Below are 22,260 nucleotides of genomic sequence, written 5' to 3'. Positions count from 1 at the left end.
AAATAGGTTCAAAACCTAGATATCACTTTTATTGGCTATATAGCCTTATGCCACTTCTGTCTTTGAGCCTTATTTTCTTCATGTAGAAAATGTGTGTGGAAGGGGCAGACTAGATTTCTAGGTACCCTTCCACCTCTAAAATCTATGATTCTTTATCCAGTGGTTATGAGAAGCAAGGTGGACAGGCCATAGCTAGGAGTTGGAAGGTGATGGAATAGATTAGTATGAGATGACTTTTCAGAAAAGGGAGCCTTAGGAGAGAGTCTAGTCCTACAATGTTAGAACTGGAAAGGACCCTAGAGATCATCTAGTTTAACACTTCCATTTTACAGAGGAGGAAACTAAAGCCCAGTGAGGGACAGTGATTTGTCCAGGATCACACAGCTCTGGGGGAAAATGCTTTCCTTTGAATTTTGCACAGTGCAGAAGAAATCTTTGTACCTGTTAAATGAATAATAATGGTAATAAAGGGATTATGAAGCACTCTTCTGAAAAGTTTCAGTTTCAGCGATGGTGCTCAGCTCCTAATCTCAGCAGGCCATTCTGCTCTAGACTGTACAGCTCCTGCGTGCCCTTAAGCTACTGGGATATCTCTAGAGCCTGGTGGGCCCTGTTTGAGACTTCTGCTGCCGGGGGGGCCCTCTCCTCTAACCAGCCCCGCTCCTGTTCAGCTGTAATCCTGTGCAGGGTACTGGTGGTACAATGCTTGCGGTTTATTCTGTTTCCAGAAACCCTTAGTAAAATTACAGCCTTAATTAAGTACAGCTGGATGTACGTTATACTCCGTATAATTATCGTGTTATTATTATTATCACTTAGACAAAAGTTCAAACAAAGTTTATTGTAAATACCACTTGTCGGAAACAACCAGGCAAACTGAGAGCTGTCAGCTCTTGGCTGAGTGATGGAAAAGTGGGGAGAGCTGTGTTCGGAACTGGTGAAAGACAATGGATTTGGGGGCATGTTGGAAGTGTAGATAGAGGCCAGAGGTATCTGGGCAGGATCCATCTTGGGCTTGAAGAAGGAAGGTTCCCTACTAGCGAATCCCTACATGTAGGGAGTTCAGAACCTCTGCCCATTGCCTCATGGGGAAGTGCCTAAGATGTGGGAAATTCTGAGCCTTTCCTTGAGGGAACAGGCCAGAGCCAAAAGCTTTGCCTGGCTCAATTCTCTAGGAGATCCTGGAGCTCTGAGAAAAAAAATGCTGATTCTGAGAATCAGCCACTTACCTAGTCCCCCAACACATATTCTCCTTCCATAACACTAGTAATTCCTATTGATTTGATGAAATGTCCTATACTTATAGGGAATTGTTGGGATATGTGATGGGAGAAGCTTACTGTCCTTATTACTGTTGTTACAAGTGCTCACAAACACTGAAGAGGTTCACCAAGATGAGAATCTTCATAGACAATTATCTACAGTAGGCACATGGGCACCAGTCTTTATGTATTCCTTTTTTGCCTCTTCCTTTTCTCTTTCCTCCCCTCCTGTACTCTCTTTTCCTTCCCTCTTCTTTCTCTTCTTTTCTTTCCTTCTTTCCTCCCTCCTTCTGTTCCTCCCTTCTTTCCTCCCCCACTCTCTTCCTTCCTTTTCTTTTCTATCCTTCCTTCCTTCTCTCCCCCTCCCTTTCTTTTTCTTTCCCTGCTTTGGGCCTTGGTACTTCCATAACTGAGGTGAGGGCGGCTTCCCAATTCCATTTGTCTAGTCATGTGCTGAAGTGGAAATGCTCAGATCACTTCCTAATACTGAATACTTTGGTAGGTGGGGAAAGGGAGTGGGACTGGAGCAGGTCTTGGCAAAGAGCCAATGGCTAAGAACCTTGGCATAAAGGTTATAGATGCATTGGGTTATTTGAGGGAAGGGTGTCAGGCAATAATTTGGGCCTCTCCCTAGATTTAGAAGCAGCATGGTGCCATGGCAAAGAGTCAGTGAAGACAGAAGGGAAGGTTTTATCACTTGCTTGCTAGACCTCAACTCAGCTGAGTCCCAGGCTCATCATCTTGCCCTTCTTGCATCTTCAAGCTGTTTCAAGGATCAAAATTTTTCCTCAATAAAATAAGGTGGTTGTATTAGCTGGCCACTGAAGTGTCTTCCAGCTTCAGAGTTACAAGCTCTGTACATATATGAATGTGCTTTAGAAATGTGGCTCTCTAGGTCCTCAAGTGAGGCCCTTTGATTGAATCCAAACTTCACAGAACAAATCCCTTTAATAAAAGGATTTATTCTGTAAAATGTGGGCTCCGCTAAAAGTCTGAACTCACATATGACCTCGAAGCTGAAGGTTCCCCACCCCTGCTTATACATTTGTGTCATCATTATTATCATGATCTCATTTTTTATCTTTCTTTTTTTTTTTGATGGAGTTCAGATAGAAATGATCCTGGGACAAGTCACTATCCTGATAGTATTCTTTTGTATTCAATATTATTTATTAAGAAATAAATTATACATTGTATTGACTACTTAGCATAAAGCCATGAAATGTGAATACTAAAGGAAAAATTGAAACTGAAGCAAAAAATCCTACCTTTCTTTGGACGGTGAAGGTGATAGTGGGGAGGGTTAGACTAGCTGATCTTAGGGACCCTGGTAAGAAATAGGAACTACCTGTATGCCAATTTAATGGGTAGCTGGCAAGGTCAGGGTGGGGATGGGGAAGCACCATGAGTCTTTTTGGCCCAATCCAGGATGTTGGGGTGGGGCACAGGGGCTTTCCTTCCTCCTCTGGGAGGAACAGCTCCTTGTCCCCGAGGCTCTAGAAGGGAGGCTGGGGCGGGGGGCAGTCCTCTCCCTAGAGCCTGTACGCCACAGTTCCGCCTGAGACTTTTCTCCCACTCCCTCGGCCGCAGCTTCACGGGGTGTCGGTCTCAGCCTATCACCTGGCTCCCCCAGCCGAGCAGATTGTTAACTTATGCTGACACGGGCGGGGGGAGCCGCTCCCAGGCTGATACCTCATGGCAGCAACACTTGCACAAATCTTTAATTGTTTAGTTTAAAGACTTGTGTTTTGACCGCGAGGGGATTTTGGCTGGAGCTCAAGAAGTGATAATGATATTTCGCTGCCAAGACGTCTCCTTGGCTCTCTGTGTGTTAATGTGCACTTTCAAGAAGCTCCAATTAACTGCATCAGCTCTCACAGAGAAGAGAAAGGGGAGAGGAGGGAGAGAGAATAAAAGGGGACGAGAGAGAGAGAGAGAGAGAGAGAGAGAGAGAGAGAGAGAGAGAGAGAGAGAGAGAGAGAGAGAGAGAGAGAGAGAGAGAATAAAAGGAGATGAGACAGAGAGAGACAGAGACAGAGAGCCTTCCATCTTTTTTTCTGCTTTCCCTTTTCTTTCTTCCTTCTCCCTCCTTCCTTTTTCTTTCTTTCTTTTCCTCCCGCCCTTCCTCCTTTCCTTCCTTCTTCCTTCTTTCCTTTCTAAGAGAGGATGACAATTTTTAAAGATAATTAGTGACTTGGTCAACTTCCTGCCTTTCGAATGAGGAGATCCAGGGACCAAGATTCCTAAGGAGAGGGTTTGAAATCTTTCCTGAAGCACTAAAGCCCCTTGTCTGATAGAAAACTAATCCAGGAGACTTCCTATATGTGCTCTTTGTGAATGAACCCCCTTCCCCTAACCACACTTTTTCCACTAACATTCCTAGTAGGAAGATGAACACCCAGAACATCTCTAGACTAACCTTCACCTTCATTCTGTGGCTACCTTTATCCCAAACCCAGATTTTACTTTTACCTTAAATTTTGTCTCCATCAAGTGCATCACTTCTTAGAATGTGAACTTCTTGAGAGTTGGGACTGTTTTATTTGTCTTATTGTATCTCCAGGACTTAACACATGTTTGGCATATATTAATAAAATAATAATTATATATAATATGTTATATAATAATAAGATAATTAGTAACAATTTGCAAATATTAATATAATAATTAGGCCTCTACATGTTTGATTAGTTACAGCTCTCAACTCCATCTGTAACCCTCTCCTCTAACTGTATCCCTACCCTTAACCTCTCTCTACTTTCTCTACTCTCTCACCCCTAACTGTATCAGTACTATCATCTATAACACCTCTAATTTTTACCTCAATCTATCATAACTAATCCAACCCTATTACTACCGTTTACTCACCCTAATTCTATGCTTACCCTCACTTCCAATCCTAAACCTATTTATATTCACAGTCCCCACCACTAACCCTATCCCTAACTTAGTCTCAAACTGACCTCTGCCATCATCTACCAAGCTTAACATTCCTTGCTTCCTTCAGATAAAATCTGATGTTCTCTTGTGAATTTGGCCCCTTGTCAGTCATGTCCCTAATAAACGTTATCATTTTCTGAACTTGATTACCCTGTATCGCATACCTACGCACATCTAGGGTGACAGGTACACATATATGTACATGGGTTAGCACACACATACATCCCGGCACAGGCTAAAGCCCAATTCTTTTGCCCTTTTGGCCAGATTGGTGGCAAAGGTTGGTTTCCTTCTAGGGCTTCCTTGAGGTTGGAGTGGAAGAAGAACAACAAAAAAACCCCTCCAGGGCGTAGGTGAAAGATGTGGAGGGAAGGGGGCAGCCTCATAATGGCAGGGCAACAAAGACAGGAGAGAAGGGGACCGGGCACTAAGAATCCATTTTCCCCCACCCCCTCTTTTCTCTCTCCCCTGCCTTGTCCCCTTCAGCCCCGGGAGAGAGGGTCAACTCCCCAATGGCTCATGTTACAAGAACTTGAAGACAGGAAGATTTAGAGAGGGAGATGCCATACCAGTACAGTGCGCTGTTTGTCCGCCTTTGAAACCAGAGGCTGTGAGGGATGGGGGGTGGGGAGAAGGCAGAAGGCAGCAAGACATTTCTGTGAATTATCGCTTCTCTTGGGTTCAGGCTTTCAAGATTTGGAGCGACCACCCTCCCTAGCTCTTCCCCCACCCCCAGCTCCTGTTTCTCCAGGTGCTGCGGTGTTTTCCTACCAGTGAATTCCTTCCCCCTTCCTTTTTTTTATGCTTCCGTCTTTGGCAACGTGCCCTCACCAGGATACTTCACCACCCTGGGTGCTGGTCTGTTGGTTTGAGGCAACTCTCCGTCCTTCTCAGGGGTACTGGGGTGGGGGGGAGCGGGAGGGAAGGGAGGGCAGTTGTAATGGGGTGGAAGTTGTGGAAGCAAAGAGAACTGGGGGGTATCAGCAGGTGGAGCAAAGACCACACAGTGTCACCTCCGGACTTAACCTTCTCCTCACCCTCCTTTCACCCCAAAGCCCCCAGGGAGCTCCCTATAGAGTGTGTACTCATAGTGACCTCTGCTGGCCCCATGCTGCCTGATTAGCTAAGTACCTAGCGACTCCAGGGAGTTGGCTGGGGCTTCCTACCCTCCGAAAAACTAGGTGGCATGGGGAAATCGGAGGTAAATTCCTGGAGGGAGAGAGGAAAGAAAGACGCTTGCTAAGTCATTGGGGCCCTCTGGAAACAGGAAAGTCCCTCTACCAGGTGTCCCTTGATCTCTCCCTGACTAGGCTAAGGTGAGAGGTGATGGAGGCTGGCAAAAGAGCTCCAGTCAGAGGCCTGCACCAGGTGATCCTCAGCTAGAGGGGTGCCAGGCCTCCCCCTCCCCCTGGACATTGTAATGGGGTCTGCGGGGGAGGGGAATCCCTTTCAGCGGTCAGAGCCGGAGGTGGGCGGATTAGAGAGAGGCCAGTTCCGGCTGAAGAATCGCCCGGCACAAAGGATCTCCCTGCGGCCGCAGCCCCTCCCGAGCCAACTCGGCTGGCTCAGGCCTGAGGGGAGGGGCGGGCCTCTGATCTATGCTCCAGCATGCGCCCCACCGCGTATACCTGTTGTGTTTCTCTCTCTCTCTCTGTCTGTCTGTCTCTCTAACAATGTCTCTGTGTCTCTTTCATATCCCCGGTTCCTATGCAGTCTCTCCCGGTCCCCTCGATGTCCGCTCCCCAGATGCACCCCCACTCCACCCCAGTCCCCATCCTCAATCATTAGATACTCCTTTGGCTTCTGCTCCCTCAATTTCCGCACCTCATTTCCCCCACCTCAGTCCTTCCCCTATCCTTCAGATGAACTCCTTGCATGAGTCAGACCCTTTCTTTTTTCTGACCTTATCCCATGCATGGGCTTCACTTCTAGTGGACTCCCCTTTACCTTCAGCCAGCCAACCTCCAACCACTGTCAGCAGCCCCACTAATCTCCCACTGGTGACCTGCTGCCTTTCTCCACACCCCTACCCCCAGCTCACTTAAATTCTTTTGCTTTAATGCTAGGCTGGAGGAGAGTGGGGGAGAGGTGAAGGGGCAAGAGTCATAGGGTCAGGCTACTTCAGCCTCTGAATTTATGCCTTCTTCCCTACCCTGAAAGCCCAGGTCAAAGGTTAAAAGGCATGTGTGTGTGTGTGTGTGTGTGTGTACACACACACAACTGTTAAGAGACTGGGGGGAGGAGAATGAGAATTCAGTTAGAGATAAATCTTCTTAGCCCATGTGTGAACCAGGCTAAGAGTTCTTGCTCTACTCCAGGCCTGGGGGAGCTCAGTAAAAGGGAAGAGTCTCCTTTCCTCTGAAATCTCCCATCCTTTACACCTTTTGGCTCTTCAGTCCTTCTCCTTAACTCTGGAAGGCCTTGCCTCAACATTTGGTGAGACTGACCCTGGAGGGAACACTAGCATCCCTCCTTTCAAGGCTGGCTCTAGTGGAATGGGGAAAGTGGATTGTATTTGGGAAATGACACCATGTCTGATTTGGTAGGTTGGTTCTTAGATTATTTGGTTAGATGGAAGGTTGTCTTCCCCTCTAGGGATGGAGGAAACTGTATGAGGGGAGAGGTATTCATCTTCCCAGAGAACCAGGTAAGTTCCTAAAGGTCCTAAGAAAGGACCAACTTGTTAACCATTCAGTGGCTGCCACTCATACCCCTACCCAAGATTTGGTCAGATAGAGAGACTCCCCCTGGTGGATAAAATGACGGTCCTAGAATTGGTTGGAGAGTCTCCTGGATGGAAGAAATCCAGCAGGAATTTGGTGGGGGATAACTAGTAGATGCTTAAATTAAGGGCTGTTTTCTCTGGATTCAGAGGAATGTTGGTATGAGTTTGATGCAGGGGATTTTTTTACGGATGTGAAGAGAATGTGTGTGGGCAGCTTTGTGGGAGTAGCTATGTTGGGAATAGTAGAAGGAACTATGTCCAAGGATACCAACCAGGTAGAATGAGAGTGTGTATGTTTGTCCTTCGTTGCTGAAGAAGACCATGCCATCAGAGAAATAATGACATGGTTTGCACTTGACTTTGCTTTGAGTGAGGGAGGGCAGTGCAGGTCACCAGCCTCACTTCTCCAGAGCTATCTGAATCCAGTGACCAGATATTCATCAGGATGACTGGAGATGACTCACGATGAGGCAATTGGAATTAAGTGACTTACCTAAGGTCACACAGCTAGTGAGTGTCAAGTGTCTGAGGTGAAATTTGAACTCAGGTCCTCCTGATTTCTGCACTGGTGCTCTATCCACTACACCACCTTCAAGACTAGAGAGTATGCTAATCTATGTATATACGGAGATGAAGGTTGTGATACTATGTAGCTTTCTTTGATATACTTTCTTAATTATTCAATCTGTGAAACTCTGAATCTGGGACTGAGCACTGGCTTCTCCCACACTCTCCTGGTTTGAGGCAAATATACTGTCACTTTCACCAGTAAGCCTTCTTAGATCCCCCAAGGTAGAAGTCGTCCCTCCCTCCCTTCTCCACTTTTCATTGTTCTCTTTTTGACCTCTCCTGGGAGCTTACACTGTTCTAACTTGTATTCAAATAGATCTTTGAGCTCAACAATTTTGAGTATGCCCTTCATGAAATGAGACAGACCATAATCCATCCATGCCTGCCCATCCAAAGTGAAAATAATAGTTGGTCTTGGAATTAGGAAGACCTGACTACACATTTCCCTGGCTTCCTTGAAATCCCAATTAAAATCTCACATTCTACAGGAAGTCTTTCTCACCCCTCTTAATTTAAGTGCTTTCCTTCTTCCAATTATTTCCTATTTATCCTGTACATAGCTTGTTCGTATGTACTTATTTTCATGTTTTCTCTCTCATTAGATTATGAGCTTTTTGAGGGCAGGGGCTATATTTTACCTCTTTTTGTTTCACAGTACTTAGTGCAATGCCTGGTACGTAGTAAGTACTTAAATATGTATTGATTTAGTGACTGAAAACTTTATTCAAGTTCTTTCTTGTTGTTCTTTTTTGTCATAGTTATTGCCTGCTCACAGATAAATAGGCATTCTTTTCAAAAAATTTATATTTTTCCAATTACATGTAAAAACAATTTTATGTAAAAACATTATTTGATCCTGGAGATAATAGGGAGCCACTGGAGTTTATTGAAATGGGACTGGGAGGTGTAGCATGATTGAACACATGCTTTAGGAAAATCACTTTGACTACTGAATGGAGAATGGATTGGAGTAGGTAGAGACCTGAGGCAGGCAATTGTAATAATCTAAGCATCAGTTTATATGGCCTGCACCAGGATGATGCCAGCATCAGAGGAGAGAATGGGGCATATTGAAGGGAAGCTTGCAAAGGTGAAATTGACAAGACTTGGCAATAGATTAGATATGGGGTGTGAGAGATAGTAAAGAAGCCAGGAAGATTCCTAGATTGCAAGCCTGGGGGACTGGAGGGTGGTGGGCCCTTCACAATAACAGGGGAAGTTAGGAGGGGGAATGAGTTAGAGGGAAAGATAATTCAATTTTGGACATGTTGAATTTAATTATGTCTATTGGACATCTGGTTTGAGATGTTTGAAAGGCAGTTGGAGATGTAATATTGGAGATCAGCAGAGAGCTCAGGGTGGGATAGTTAGAACTGAGACTCTTAAACATTGAGATGGTGATTAAATCCATGGAGGCCAATTAAGTCACCGAGTGAAGTCATATAGAGGGAGAAGAGGATAGAATCCTGGAATTAAGAGACAACAGTTAAACAAAGGAATCTGAGGAATGTTGAGATTGATGGGAGGAGAACCAGGAGAGAGTGGTATCCTAACAATCTGGAGAGAAAAATGTGTCAAGAAGAGGGTCCCCTAGAGGGGCAGTTAGGTAGTGTCATGGATAAAGAGTGTGGTTGAGTTCAAATCGGACATGAGCAACTAGCTGTGTGACCCTGGGCAATTCATCTAACCTTAGTTTGCTTCAGTTTCCTCATCTGTAAAGTGGGGCAAATAATAGAACCCAGCTCCCAGGGTTGTTGTAAAGGTCAAATGAGATAATAATTATAAATTACTTACCACGGTGTCTGACATATATTGTTGTTCAATCATTTTAGTAATGTTTGATTCTTTGGGACCTCATCTGGAGTTTTCTTGGCAAAGATACTAGAATGGTTTGCCATTTCCTTCTCCAGCTCATTTCATAGATGAGGAAACTGAGGCAAACAGGATTATGTGATTTGCCCAAGGTCACAAAGCTAGTAGTTGTCTGAAGCTGGATTTGAACAAAGGTCCTCCAAACTCCAAGCCCAGCATTATCCACTGTGTCACCTAATTGCCTTTGACACTTAGTAAGGACTGTATAAAGTTTAACTATACTAGGCTACAGAGAGGTTAACAACAATGAATACTGAGAAAAGGCCATTGAATGTAGCAATTTGGAGGTCACTGGTAACTTTGGAGAGAATAGTTTTGCTGTGATGATGAGATCAGAAGTCAGATTGTAAGGGGTTAAGAAAAGCATGAGAAGAGAGAAAATGAAGGCAACGATTATAGATAGCCTTCTCAGGTTTAGACTGAAAGCAGAAGAGATAGAGGATGATAGTGGAGATGGAAGGACCAAGTAAGGTATTTTTTTGAGGATAGGGGAGACATGTTTGCAGGCAGCAGGTAAGGAGCAAGTAGACCGGGAGAGATTGAGAAATTGAAGATAAACAATAGAGCTGGGATGACAGAGGGGGACAATCTGTTGGAGTAAACAAGATGGAATAGATCATTTGTACACGTGGAGAGATGAGCCTTGATGAAGAGTCGAGCTGCCTCTTTGTGTGAAACAGGATTGGAGGAGCAGGTACTGGCAGAAGGCAGCTGAGAGATATGATATAAAGAAGAAGGAGTTCATGGCAAATGGCCCCAGTACTTTCTATAAAATATAAGGCAAGGTTTTTGGCTGACATATTGAGGATTGAAAGAGCCATGGGAGGTTTGAAGAGAGATGAAAAGGTTTAGAAGAACCGCTGTGGAGAGTGGGATAATGAGTTGATAAGAGAGGGTATAAAAGGATTGCCTAGTAGCAGTGAAGGCCCATTTGAGGTTGTATAACATAAATTTGTATAACAAAACCGTTGGGTGACGTTTTCCCCCCAACTCTCTTTGGCACATGTGTAAGCATGAAGATGTAGCATGATAGGAAGCGATCCAAGGCTGAGGCTCAGTAGAGCCTTTTTTTTTTTTGCACTTATATTTGCACTTTGCAAATATAGTGTTTGTTTTTTTACAAATTGAAGGTTTGTGGTAACCCTATACTGAGCAAGTGTATGGATGCCATTTTTCCAGCAGCATGTGCTCCCATTGTGTCTCTATGTCACATTTTGATAAATGTCACAATATTTAAACTTTTTCATTATTATTATACCTGTTATGGTGATCTGTCATCAGTGACTTTTGATGTCATTATTTTAATTGTTTTGGGGTGCTACAAGCCATGCCACTATCAGATGGTGATCATAATGGGTAAATGTTGTATGTGTTCTGACTGCTCCACCAACCTCTATCTCTCTCCCTCTTCTCAGGCCTCCCTATTCCATGAGACACAAAAATACTGAAGAATATTACATAGTCTTAGTTGATAAAGCAGCAGCAAGGTTTGAGAGGATTGACTCCAATTTTGAAAGAAGTTCTACTCTAGGTAAAATGCTATCAAGCGAGATTACATACTACAGAGAAATCTGTCATGAAAAGAAGAGCCAATCAATGTGGCAGACTTCGTTGTTTTCTTATTTTAAGAAATTGCCATGATCACTACAGCTTTCAGTAACCACTACCCTGATCAGTCAGCAGCCATCAACATAGAGGTAAGACCCTTCAGTAGCAAACTCTTTTGACTCACTGAAGGCCCAGATGATGGTTAGCATTTTTTAGTAACAAAGTATTTTTTAATTAAAATGTACTTTTTTTAGACATGATGCTATTGTACACTTAATAGACTAAGTGTGATGTAAATATCATTTTTATATGCATGGGGAAACAAAAAAAAATTCATATGCTTTCTTTATTGTAATATTCACTTTATCCCAGTGGTCTGAAACTGAACCTACAATATCTCTGAGCTATGCCTGTAGAGTTGAACTGGTTCACCAAGGGGTCAAGATGAGGAAAAAAGGAAAGAGTAGCTAGTTCAGAGGTGATATCCAGAGAGAGAACTGAGGTTGTTAAGGGATTGGAGGTAATGATGTGGACAATGAGTACGGTTTGGCAAGGAAAGGCAGAGGGGAAGGTGAAAAGCCAATAGATTCGGGTCAAATAAGGTGATTTTGGAACTCTTGAACATGGAGTTGGTACATTTAAGGTTGGGCGGAGGAATAGGTTATGAGAAATGGATAAGTTGAGGAAGTGAGTAGTTAGGGTATTTACGGAAGAGACATTTTGTACGTTGAAGTCTCCTAGTATGAGGACAGGAGTTGGAAAAAAGAGAAAATTATGAGCCAAGTATTGAATTCCTTGAGGAAGGAAGGGGGATGACCTGGATGTCTATGGATAACAGCTATTAGTATTTTGATTGGGTGGTAGATATGGATTGCCTGAACTTCAAAGGAGGAAAGGTTACCGAATGACAGCGATAGGGAGGGAACCTAGAAGTACAATGGGAAACAAGACGTATTCCAACTCATCTGGTCTTAAGTAGTGAACCAAGAGGAATGAGTGAAAATGCAATCAGTATTGGAAAGGGTGGCCAGGGAGGATGTGTCATTGGGGGATTGAGGGGAAGGAGCCAGGTCTCAGTGATTGCTAGAAGATGGAAAGAGTAGTAGAGGAAAAGATTTAGAATGAAGGCAAGTTTGCTGCCTATGGAATAGGCTTACCAGGGGCCCAGGTCTCAGTGATTGCTAGAAGATGGAAAGAGTGGTAGAGGAAAAGATTTAGAATGAAGGCAAGTTTGCTGCCTATGGAATAGGCTTACCAGGGGGCACAATGTAAATGGTGGGTAACATTTAAGACTTTAGAGTTGGAGTTTTGAGGGGGATGGGAATAAGGACTAAAGTGGTGAGGGGTGAGAAATGAGGTTTGGATAATGATCTATAAGGGTTCAGAATCACTGGGATGTATAAGGTATGACTAGGTGTGAATATGTGCATCTATATATGAATGTGAAAGTTGCCATTTTTCCTCCCAGAGGAGGCTGAAGATCAGATGAAAAACACACAGTCAGATGGGAGGCCCTGTTTCATTTCATCTCTTCCTAAGGAACTCTGGAGATTAGGGAGAAGACTGTAGAAGATCTGTAGAAGACAGAAGACCATAGGACACAGTAGAAGATCCAAGTTGAACCTGTGTGGCAGGAGATGAAGAAGGGCTCCCCTTCCTTTTCCCTCAGGGCAGGAGGTAGAACTCTAGTGTGCCTGAGGAAGTCATGTTGGTCCTGATGAAGTCAGCTCAGCTACTTACTCTTTTTGCTGATGCAGTAGATAGAAGGCTGGCAGTTACAGGGAGCTTGCTCCTCTTCTTTACTTCCTTTCCTGTTTGTCATAATCTAGACAATGGGAATTCATCCACTTGATTTTTTTCCAGAATGGAAAGTAGATCAAACTCTTTAGAATAGTTAATAGACCCCATCTGGAAGGCTCTACAATATTCTAAGGTTCTAATCAGCACAAAGTCACATGGAAAAAGGAATATCTGAAAGACCTCACCATACAAAGGAAATCCTTCTTCTTCTTGAATGCTGCTCCATGATTGTGGTAAACACCTTTGGTGAGCGTATGCCCCTTTGTTATATGTCTCACCTGATGTAAATGATCATAGGGCTATCAAATAAGGATATATTTGATCTTATAGCTTTCAAGGAACATTACATAACATATACATGGGGAACACCTTGTTGGAAAACAACCTTAATGTGGCATTTTTCTTTACTGGATGAAAAAGATTTTAAAAAATAGAATATAGTGAATGAATGAACACATGAAAAAGTTATTAAGCATAGTACCGCTAGGCACTGGGGACATATAAATATGAAAATAAGATAATCTCTGTCCTCAAGGCCTAAAGAGAGAGATAAAATTGTGGAGTTGTGATTTGGAAAGGGAGTTTTGGTCTAGCGAGTGGGGATTTTGAGTGGAATGACAGGGCAATGGATTGTAAAACATTTTCCGTAGCAATGGTAAGAATGATTTGATTGATCTGATTCATGTTGCCAGAGAAAGAGGTGGAAAGCAGGAGCTTGGGGGAGAGCAAAGGAAGCCTACGGGGGTGGGATAGGGCTGATGTTAAGATGCTTGTGTTGGGGAGCCCTTGGTTTCCTGGCACATATCTGGATGGGATATGAGGCATAGTCTGGACCACGCCCAACAGAATAGGCTAGGTGACGTTTCACTCACTTGCTACTCAGGCTGTGGAGGAGAAAGTGAGTCTGGTGACCTTGCCCAGGCCTCCCTCACTCAAACAGAAATCAATGCAAGTCATGTCATCATTTTGCTGATGTCATGGTCCTCTTCATAAACAAAGGACAAACACAACCTGTGAATAGACTGAGCTCCCTGAATGGGGACATAGATAGCTCGGTAACTCAGTTCTTCCTCTCCCTCTCCCTTTCCCATTCCTTTTCCTCTCCAAAGGAAGTAAATTTTGGTGGCCAGAAGCTGCCCAGTTAACTTGGGGTTTACTGGCTAGATTTCTTTTCCTTCCTTCCTTCCTTCCTTCCTTCCTTCCTTCCTTCCTTCCTTCCTTCCTTCCTTCCTTCCTTCCTTCCTTCCTTCTTTCCTTCCTTCTTTCCTTCCTTCTTTCCCTTTCTTTTCTTTCTCTGCTTCTTTCATGAAACCTAAACCCAGTTCACTCTGGAGCCATAGATTAGACCATAATAGGTCCCTGCCCAAGCTCCACGTAATGGCTGTTTTGGGGACCTCCTGGCTTAAAGTGAATGTCAGTGGTAACTGTTTCTCTTTGGAACAGCAACCCTGAGAGTCTTGCCCTCATAGCTTAGTATTTTTTTCTAATTAAAGGGGCCATCCCTTGACTACTTCTTAAAGAGGACTTTTCACTGAATGAATATTACCTCACTCTAAATGAGTATCTGAAAAGGCCTCAGCCTAAAAGGGCCAGGTTCTCCTATTGTATCCTGGGCCATCTCCAGTTATCCTGATGAATATCTGGTCACTGGATCCAGATGGCTCAGGAGAAGAAAGTGAGGCTGATGACCTTGCACAGCCCTCCCTCACTCAAATCAAAGTCAACTGCAAGTCATCATTTTGCGGATGTCATGGTGCCCTTCAAAAACAAAGGACAACACACAACTCAGTGAGATTTTGTATCTATACGTCCTTCGGTCCATTGTATGACAGCAAAAATATGATCTACTGACGAATATAATTTGTGAAAGCCTCTCTGTCTTGTATGAATAATATATCAAGGTTGTCCTCAATGGGTGTATATATTATTTTAATAAATTTTTACGTGGATGGAAAGGTAACCATGTACTTTAGACACTGATGTTCCTTAGTCACCTTTAGTTGGTGTATATAAGGTGTTCCCTCCTTCCTTTATTTAGTGAACTGAAGCCCTCAACACCCTCACAATTGCCTTCTCTATCATGGATCTCCTCTGTGTATACTTGGTTTAATCTGTCTGCTTTCCCCATCTTTGTCTTCTTTAGTGCCATTTCTTTATAAGCACATCTTAGACTGTGGTGTTATAGTTCATGTGTAGTGAGAATCTCCTCTTTCTCTGATGGTGAAAAGAGTTATTAAAAATCTTTTCAGACGTCTTCCATCTTACATAAGTTTGTTGTCCTCCTTTAGGCTTCTACAGTGACCTTGACATGACTTGGATTAGCTGGGTCTATAATCAAGCTTTTTTAAATTGACTTTTCTCTCCATGAAGGCAAGATCACTCCTAAGCTTTCACTATCCTACTTCATAAGACTGTAGTTAATATTCTGAGATGGTGTTGACCTCAACTGCCATATCTACATACTTGGTATGTGAAATGTTCACAGGCTGAGAACTGAAAGCTAAAGGACTACCCATCAATTGAGAAACGGCTGAATAATAGTGGTATATGAATGTAATGAAATATGATTGTACCCTATTGATTAAATGAAGATGTAGAGTGAAGAGAGCAGGACCAAGAGGACAGTGTAGGCATTGACCACAATATTGTAAAGGCAAACAACCTTGAAAGCCTTAAAGAACTCTGACCAAAGTTACACAAGACTAGTGACTCTGAAGGACCAAGGACAAAGTTTGCTACCCATCTTCTTATAAAGGGGTGATGGATTTAAGTTGTAGAATGAGACCGATAATATTCTTGAACACAGCCAATTTGGGAACTTGGTTTCCTTGACTATACAGATTCATTACAAAGGTTCCCCCCAAGCCCCCGCCCCAGTTTTGGAGAGTGGGAGTCTAGGGATAGGGTTGCCAAAAAAAGAGAATCATATATAAGCAGGATAGTGATGAAAGTAACATGTTGAATTTATTATATACTTAAAAAGAAAAGAAAGCTGTATATCCAAGGTGTCAGACTTGCCCCAATGTGTCTGCAAAACACTCCCCAGTGAGGTTGGTACTAGATTAAAATGTAACTGGTAAATGTTTAACAAAAGAAATGAAAATACAACACAGATAATGTGAATTGGTGATTTTCAAAGTTAATAGCTGGATTAACTTTTATTTGAGTTTTCAGCACTGCTATACACAATAGAGACAAGTTCATGTACAAGCCTTTCTATTCTAGTATGTATGTGAGCAGTGGGTTTTAGTGGCCATTAGATAAGTTCAGTATTTTTTAAATGGAGGGGAAAGTGTCTACTAACTTGTTTCTTAGTCTCTTTTGGTCTTTTTGTTATGGTAATTGTTTAAACTTTTGTATGAAAATATTGAAAATTGGTGTTGGTGACAAAGAGGTACTATGAAGAAATCAATAAAACATTCCAATGGCAAAGGTGGAAATAAGTAAATATGATGAAGAACACCTTATGAATTATGGATCAGGAATAAGGAATAAAAAAGGTCAAAGACCTTATGGAATATATTGGTAGACTAGACCTCATACCTATACCTCATGAATACTTTGCCAAAAGAAACAGATCACTAGATATGGCAACCAGCAAATGGATAACATTTATTATACAGCTCTCCTGGAAGTGACTGATGTTTTATATCCTGTCCAACCATCTAACATGAAACAAAGGCTTACATGAGCATCTTGCATCTCCTTATCCACAGGGTACTAGTCTCTGCCCCATTCTCCATCCCTTTCCTCCTGTCCCATTCCCCTTCACACTATTTCCTTTTCTTGTTCTGGTAATAGTAATTAAATTAATCCTACCATTGTTACCAGAAAAGGTGGGGAAATCATCTTATGGCTGTGCTCATAAACTGGGAGACTCTTCAGACTAAAACTCCCTTCCCTGGCCACCACTTCTCCCCTCCCCCAACCCCAATATATGTTGTTAAATTGTGAGCTTCTTGAGGGTAGGGATTGCCTCAATATTGTGTTTGTATGAGCAGCACCTAGCAAAGTGCATGAGACAAATCAGACGCTTGATACATGCTTTTGTTCATTCTTTTATTAACTAATTCATTCATTCAATAATTCATTCCTTCATTCTATTTTAAGATAGGGAACACTTCATTACTGATGTGAGAGTCATTCTTGAATCAGCTCTCTATGTACAGTCAGATCCCTGACTTGTAAGAACAAAGATAAAAATTAGTAGATAGCTATAAGAAAGAATAAAAATGAGAAAAAGAAATGGCATGCTATTAAAATAACTCTAGCATGACCTATTTAAACAAGTTATTGGTGCTGAAAATGGGATATGGACAGAAGAAATGACATAGAAATTCTACCTTATATTTATCTGTGTACATGCCTTCCTTCTACTGGAGTATAACCTTCTTAAAAGCAGGAATTGTAAGGTCATAAGAGTGAGAGCTAGAAGGGACCTCAGAGGTTATCTAGTCTAATTCCCTCATTTTACAGATGAAGAAACTGTGGTACAGGGAGGTTAAGGGATTTGTCCATGGTTGCATAGGTAGCATCAGTGTTGGGATTTAAATATAGGTTCTCTGATTCCAGAGCTAGCTGTCTTTTCTTGATAGACTGCATGGTTTTTGTGGTTATCTTTGGCTCTCCCACTATCAAGGGACTATTCATGTCTACCAGTTTCCAACCAACTGCTACACTGGGTAGGCAAGTCACCCTAGCCGAAGCAGCAAGGAACCATGAGGGAGATATAGGAGGTAGTAAGTGCCAGGCAAGTCAGATCATCACCACCACTTTGTCCACTGTCTCCCATCAGACCCCTGAGGATCTCTCAGCTGGAGACAGCCTGGGACCCTGAAGCTTAGAGCCCCAGGAATGCCAATACTTCCAGTCCAGTCTCCTCAGTCATCACCCTGGGAAGCAGCCCCTGTGGAGAGGCAGCCCGTCACTGCTTCTGAAGGCGCCGTGGTCACAGCTACTGAACCTAGAAAACCCAGGAAAGAAAGGTCTTCTCAACAAAGTCCTTGGTACCGTCAAGTAATTTACTCTCAGAAACTGATTTGTTTTTATCAGTGGAAATAATAATAATACTAGCCAACATTTTCTGTAGCATCGCTCCATGCCAGGCATTGTGCTTTACAAATAATATCTCAATAGGGCTGCACAACAACTTTGGGATATAGGTACTATGATTATCCCCATTCTGGATATGAGGAAACTGAGGCAGAGGTGAAATGACTTGCCCAGAGTCACACAGCTAGTAAGTACCTGAGGCCTGACTCCTGCCCCACCTAGCTAAAATAACATAAAGAAGATGCACCATCCTACGCTTTGCTGTACCCTAATGACCCTAAGAACCTTTCCATTTGACTTGTAGTTGAATCCTTTATATGTTATCTCTCCCATTAGAAAGTGGGTTTCTTGAGAGCAGGAACTATCTTAAAATTTTATCCTTGCATCCCTAGCCTTATCACACTGCTTTGCAGATTAAAAGTGCTTAAATACTTTATTCATTCATTCGCTATCTAGTCAAGTGTACTGCTCCTAATAGGTACTTAATACATGTTGGTCAGACTCTGGACTGATCTGAACCTAGGTTAGCTAGGTTAGCCACCCTAACCCTCCACAGGAATCCAGCTTGGTGTTTTTAGTTCTTTCTTGGCAGAGGATGGAGTATAGGGGTCTCAAAGGTTTCTACAGCTTTCAGGAAGTGATATCACCATCTTTGTCCAAATCCCCAAGGGGTCCGGGTCCAAGTGGGGAAGGCCACTTTCAGAGAACTTCCTAATTGTAAAGGATTTGTTCTATGTTCTCAAGTGTCTTTTTGATACACTGACTATCGGCCCATATTTAACAAATGTTGGGGGCATTGCTTTTTGGAAACATAGAATATTGGTCCATATTTCCCAAATGTTGGCGGTATTCACTAAGTCAACAATCATTCATTAAGGGCTATGTGGCAGGCAGGATCAAGAAAATGTAATCCCTCTCCTTTCTTTTTTCTTCCTTCCTTCTTTATTTCTTTCCTTCTTCCCCTCCCTCCCTCCCTTCCTCCCTCTCTCCCTTCCTTTCTTCCTCCCTTCCTCCTCTCTTTCCTTCCTCCCTTCCTCCCTCCCTCCTTCCCTCCCTTCCTTCTCCCCTCCCACTCTCTCTCCTTCCCTTCCTCCCTTCCTAACACACTTGTTACAATAATGTAAAGAAAAACATGGAGCAATGAAAACTTTATATTGAGAAATTATAAAGAACAATCTCATCTGCAAAGAAAAGATATGGAAGGTGCCCCTCCCCCTTCTGCTTTCTGGACACAGGAAACCTACAGATGTGGATAATTGTACATGATGTCAGATTCTCTCTTTTTTGGAGTGACTGAGCAAGCTTCTTTTATTCTAGTCCCCTCCCTAAGTTAGTGCAAAGGGCATTTGGACTATGAGAATGGGTTAGGTCATAGAGACCTAGATCACCTGAGGTTACTTAAAATGTGTGATCATAAGTTGGGAACTAAAAATGGATCTGGTCCAGAGATGTCAAACATGAAGCCCAGCCAGCAATAATTCCTAGTGCTGCCTGAACCAGATTAAAATGTAACTGGGAAATATTTAACAAAAATAAATGAAAATACAATAGAACATAAACAATGTTATTATGGGGTATTCTAAATCAGTATGCAGCTGCAGGGATTCTCATGTACCCTCCTTGGCCCCCTTTTGATGCCACTGATATACTCTACCCTCCTCAATTTGCAGATGGAGCAAATGAAGGCCAAAGGGACATAATGACTACCCCAAGGTCACATAGAGAGCGAGGCAGAAGAGTGAGGATCTGAACCCAAGCACTCTGATTCCAAACTCAGCTCTCTTTTCATTAGGTACAGATTATTCAGCTTTTTTTTCCTTTTCCAGCTAAATATATAAGTAGATGAACAAGTCTTCATGAAAAGAAACAAAAACTGAGATAGCATCCAAATAAATAAGTGACATAAACAGAAATGCAGTTTGAATGTAAAGCCACAATATACTGTGGAAAGAGCTCTGGATTTGGTATAGGGAGTGCTAGTTTCAAGTCCCAGCTTTGGTGCTCATTAACTGTGCGACTGGGAGGAAGGGTGGAAAAGGGGGAAATCACATTCCCTGCATGAATCTGTTTTTCCATCTGTAAAGTGAGAACACACACACACATACACATACACATACACGTGTGTGTATTTATATGTTTATGTGTATATATATATATTTGTATGTAATATATCCATCCATCCATCTATCATCTATATCCCATCCATCTCTCTCTAGATTCATACATGTATATATACTTTCCCATTCCTGAACCCTGTTGTATATTATGAATTTGAGACCAGGTCAGAAGACCTGGATTTTAGTCCCAGCTCTAACACTTAAATAATTTTGAATGTTAATCATTTATTGTCTCTTAATGTCAGTTTCTTCTTCATCAAAATAAAGATAATGACACCTATTTCCCTAGTGTGGCTGGGACAGATTAGCTGCTGAAAAAAAGAACCTGTCCTGTTGGTCCTGGTCTTGGAGCAGAATAAGGCTGGGTGGATATTGGGAAGTTTGCCTTGCCAATGAAACTGGGCATGTAAGGAGTGGGGGGCAGGAGGGGAGGAGAGACGAGTCATGGATTTGGTCAAGGAAGGGATATTGGGAGAAGCGCAAGGCCTGGGGACCCCACACTTTGTTGTCCCCAATTCTGAGTGGACAGCCTTGCCGTTGGAATTGATCTTGGAACACAGTGAGGAAACTGAAGCTCTGGAAGGGAAAGGGAGGAGAAACAAGTACTTTTTAAGCACCTATTATGTTCCAAGAACTGTACAAAGTGCTCTAGGCACTGCCCAAGACACAAACTTAGAGCCAAGGCTCTTTTCACTGTAGTAAGCCTCTTCTTACTTTCACCTATGGTGTTTCTCTTCCTCCTTCTCCTCCTCCCGATCCTTTCCCTTTAGTGTCATTTTTGTTGGTGACTGGTTGATTTTTAGAGTCAGGTATAGTTGAATGAAAAGAGCTCTGGATTTGGAGTTGGGGGTCCTACGTTTGGATCCCACCTCTGCCCTGCCACTGACTAACTTTAGGCACAGTCACTTAATCTCTCTCTGCCTCAGTTTCCTATAAAGTGGGAATAATAACAGTATACACCTCACAGGGTTGTTGTAAGGATTCAATGAGAAAATATTTGTTAAGTGCTTACCATAGTATCTGGCGCATAGTGGAAGTTCTGTAAATGTATTATTATTATTTTATTATCATTATGGTATTATTATTTTCTCCTACTGTTATTGTGAGTTAGATTATTTATAAACTATAAGCTGTATACGATTTACGGTGGCCCCTAAGAACTTTCCCACATCTGACATTCTATTTTCTGAGATTTGATGTCCTATATTCTAAAGGTACTATTAGGTCTGGTAGTCTTCATGTATCCTAACATTCAGTGTTTTGAGGTCCCTTTGAACTCCAGTATTCTATGATCTATGACCCCATGGCTCTATGACCTCATTATGCCAGAATGAGATATGGCAATAGAGAAGAAGTTACAAACTGGTGATTATTCTGGGAACATGAAGGCAGGGAACACTCATAGTGTGACTGAGGACCCTGAGTTCTGGGCCAGAGCAAGGTGAGTGACTGGGCTGTGTAGACAGTCAAATCATAAATGGAGAAGGGTCAGGAAAGGAATGAAACCAACTGCTTCATTTCTTTTAACTGGGTAACTCTCTGCTCTTTATCTGTCATCTTATTTGATATACATGTATACTTCTTCTCTAACCTAGTACTAAACAAACTTAGAAAAAAAATCACCACTTAATTTATCTCAGGTTCATAAACATCATATATTATACTTTTTCACTGTTTTCTGGTTAGTTCTTCTTCCTCCCATCACAGATGAAGAAATTAATGCTAACTAATGTTAAATGATTTGTTTAGGGTCTTATAAGCTTATAGAGCTCCTGGAATTGATCTATGGAAATATTAGGTTGAGAACAGGATGGAGGTGAGATGGAGATTGGAGGGGTTTGGAGTTTTTGTTGTTTGACTTTTATTGACCCCATTTGGGATTTTCTTGGAAGAGATATTGGAATGGTTTGCCATTTTCTTCTCCAGCTCATTTTACAGATAAGTAAACTGAGGCAAACAGGGTTTAATGACTTGCCCAAGGTCACATAGCTGGTAAATATCTGAGGCTGGATTTGAACTCAGGTCTTCCTGACTCCAGACCTGGCACTCTATCCAATTATGGAGCACCTAGCTTCACTTTAGGTCTTGTGGGAGACAAAAAACTAAGAGACATAGTCCATTGCCTTCCAAGTAGTCACCATCTAGGTGAGATCATAGATTAGAAATGGAATCTTTAGATTTAGAATCATTTGGATGAAATCTTTAGAACTGTAATTATTTAGGAACATTCAGGGAAACATCATTTTCTTTCATTTAGTGAACAGAGTTGTGTTCATCTTTCATTTTTGAAGAGGACCATGACATCAGAGAAATGATGACATGACTTGCACTTGACTTTGTTTTGAGTGAGGAAGGGCTGTGCAAGGTCACCCGC

The 22,260-nt window shown here is 42.4% G+C and overlaps 1 long non-coding RNA gene across 1 annotated transcript in view; it reads left to right on the top strand.

The window, feature by feature from the left end:
* Positions 1 to 22,260, top strand: part of LOC140526118 (uncharacterized) — a 310,915-nt gene that overhangs the window by 31,562 nt on the left and 257,093 nt on the right. The gene's annotated exons all lie outside the window — the stretch shown is intronic.

This window comes from Notamacropus eugenii, chromosome 2 (assembly GCF_028372415.1).
Source record: "Notamacropus eugenii isolate mMacEug1 chromosome 2, mMacEug1.pri_v2, whole genome shotgun sequence".
Classification (NCBI taxonomy): domain Eukaryota; kingdom Metazoa; phylum Chordata; class Mammalia; order Diprotodontia; family Macropodidae; genus Notamacropus; species Notamacropus eugenii.
This window is presented reverse-complemented; position numbering and strand designations above follow the sequence as displayed.